Genomic DNA, 2,933 nt, shown 5'->3' on the forward strand with positions numbered 1-2,933 from the left:
GCCTATTTTGCATAATTCCTCCTCTTGTCACGAGACTGGGCATGTTGGAAAACCTGCATAGGACACCTCCCTTATCCCCTGCTTCTGTTTACAGTCTTTGGGACAAGATACTTTTTTCTTTAAAAATAAGTAAGTAAATAAGTAAGTAAGTGAAAGTTGAAATTCTCAGGCTGAATTCTGCTTCTAGGATCTATATGTGCTTGCATAATGCAGTTGTAGAATTGTGAGGTAATTATGGTCCTGGCACCTTCCTGGTTGTGAAACTCTTGCCTGAGAAACAGCTCTGCTCTAGGTCTTTCAAAGTGGAAAAGAAAACACTCCCCATTTTCGAAAACCTCCAGAGCTGATGTCACTCCTGTTGCAAAATAAAATATAGAGATAGGCTGTGTATAATTGCCTGCTGGGATCTTCTTAACAAGCAAGAACGCCCCCTGGAGCATACACTCATTGCTTGAAAATAACAGTTTGCTGTGCTGCACAAAGGAATTGGTAAGAGATGCATATTTGGGGGAAGAGTCCCACTTCTGCATTATTTGGTCATGAAAAACGCCTTACCTGCTGTAGATGTTGAGCTGCTGTGATAACTTGCTTTTTGTCTATGACAGCCAAGGTATTTAGTCTTTACAGATTTCAATACGATTGTACCAAGTGGTTTTAATTTTAACCTTTGTTCTCAGTGGGGAAAATGGCAGTTGTGGGTTGCATGAGTTTGCAAATCCTTAAAAGGTGCAGCTGTGTCAAGTCTGTCTCACACTACATAAAGAACAAGCATTCTTGTGGGCACCTTTAAAAAAAGTTAAAACATGTTTTATTGGCTGGTTTGTGCTTATGAAAGCTTAAAAAGGTGAAGGGACCCCTGACCATTAGGTCCAGTCGTGGCCGACTCTGGGATTGCGGCGCTCATCTCTCTTTACTGGCCGAGGGAGCAGGCGTACAGCTTCCAGGTCCTGTGGCCAGCATGACTAAGCCGCTTCTGGCGAACCAGAGCAGCGTACGAAAACACCGTTTACCTTCCCGCCGGAGCGGTACTACTTGCACTTTGACGTGCTTTCGAACTCCTAGGTTGGCAGGAGCAGGGACCGAGCAACGGGAGCTCACCCCGTCACGGGGATTTGAACCACCGACCTTCTAATCGGCCAGTCCTAGGCTCTGTGGTTTAACCCACAGCGCCACCCGCGTCCCTATTATGAAAGCTTATGCCCACATAAAAATCTTTTGGTCAAGAGCTGCAAGATTAATGCCATGAAGTGGACCAATGAGACCTGTGGTGAAGGTTAGCTTGTCTCCCAGAGTTTCCTGTGAGCCATATGCCAGCTGGTGTCCAGAGGGTTTGGGATCTGTCTTGCATCTACCGGAATAGAAGCTGGCTCTGCTATGATCCATCAGGGTAGATTTTAAATTTTGATGATAATTGGGCTGTTTGAAACAACTCTTAACAGTGCAAGTAGCCACTAGGTGTCCTCACTCTTCCACGTTTGGAAGGAAATGTCTCAGAAAATGTGTCTGTTTCATCCTTTTCACATGAAAAAAGAAAGCTCTATTTGCAAGAATCTAGTTTGACCCTTAAGACAAGACATTAATGTATTGGGTGCACAAATGCCATTTCTTCTTCCAATTGTTGGCTGCGTCTCCTATGCAAATATAAATTTATTGCATTTATATCCCACCTTTTTTCCAAGGTGTACATGGTTCTCCCCCTCATATAATCCGCACAACAGCCCTGTGAGGTTGGTTAGTCTGAGAGGCAGGGAGCGGCCCAAGGTTCCCCAGTGAGCTTCATGGCTAAGCAGGGATTCGAACCCTGGTCTCTCAGGTCCTAGTCCAACACTCTCGACCACTGGACCACACTGGCTGTCAATGTACATTAGAGACTTGGAAAGCTTGGGGAAAACAGCAGAAGTCAAGCATGCCCATTAGACATCAATACTGCTTGCGTTCTGCAGTTCAGTTTCTTGGGATTTTTACATGCCTGGCTCTTATTAGATGGTATTTTGGGCTGCTGGTGAGAGGGGTGTGTGTGTTGCACATCTAAGCACTTCCACTAAAAAAACATCTGTGGTCAGCTCCCAAAACTGCAGTGAGAAGCCCCACGTAGCCGACTTCCCTTGACAGGTCGAATTTTTCCAATTGTAGCGACCCTATTCTCCTTTGGCTCCCTGGTCCAGTCTTCCAACTCTCCCTTGCTTGCTCACTTCCAACAGCACATAACTCCCTTCCTCTGTTCTTAGCTCCTCCTTTCTTCCACTCCTGTCTTCACCACATACTTCTTCTCTCCGGTTCTTGCTTTTCAGATCACTGCCTACTTTGTCCCACTTTCCTTTGCTGCTTCAGCTCTTGCCCAACCTCCTAAGTACTCTTCCTTGCCCCCTAGCATGCAACTCCTTTTCATCTTATATGCGGTGAAGTTCCTTCAGCGCTCCCTCTCTGATTTAACACCTTTTCTTTTCAATTCCCTATCTGTCCTTACCTGGCAAGTCTCATTCTCCACTTATCCTTTTTGCAAGTTGCTGTGTTCTCATCCTTCTGCTGTGTTGCCTAGAAGTTCCCTTTCTCTTTATTTCCATAGGTCTTGAGATCCTCTCCTGAGTTTCCAATCTGCCTGTGTTGGAGGTTTTCTTCCCAGCCAAGCCAAACTGACAATGTGCTCTTCCCTCAAAGAAGCTGGACTGTCCAACTGCCCCGAGCAGCTAAACATTTTCTAATGACACCACCAAGCATCAGCAAAGGTTTCACCACCTTAAGTACTATACTAGATAGCTACTTCTTAAATTTGCAGTGTTAAGTAGGCCTTGAATATTAATTTTAACAATGAGCAGTCCTCTGAAGTCTTTGCAGCCTTGCAATCCCCTCCCGCCATTCACATCAGCCACAAAAGCAGACAATTATCCAGATGTTGCAATATACCATTAATTATTACCTTTGGGCTCTTTTAT

This window comes from Podarcis raffonei, chromosome 11 (assembly GCF_027172205.1).
Source record: "Podarcis raffonei isolate rPodRaf1 chromosome 11, rPodRaf1.pri, whole genome shotgun sequence".
In the NCBI taxonomy this organism is placed as follows: domain Eukaryota; kingdom Metazoa; phylum Chordata; class Lepidosauria; order Squamata; family Lacertidae; genus Podarcis; species Podarcis raffonei.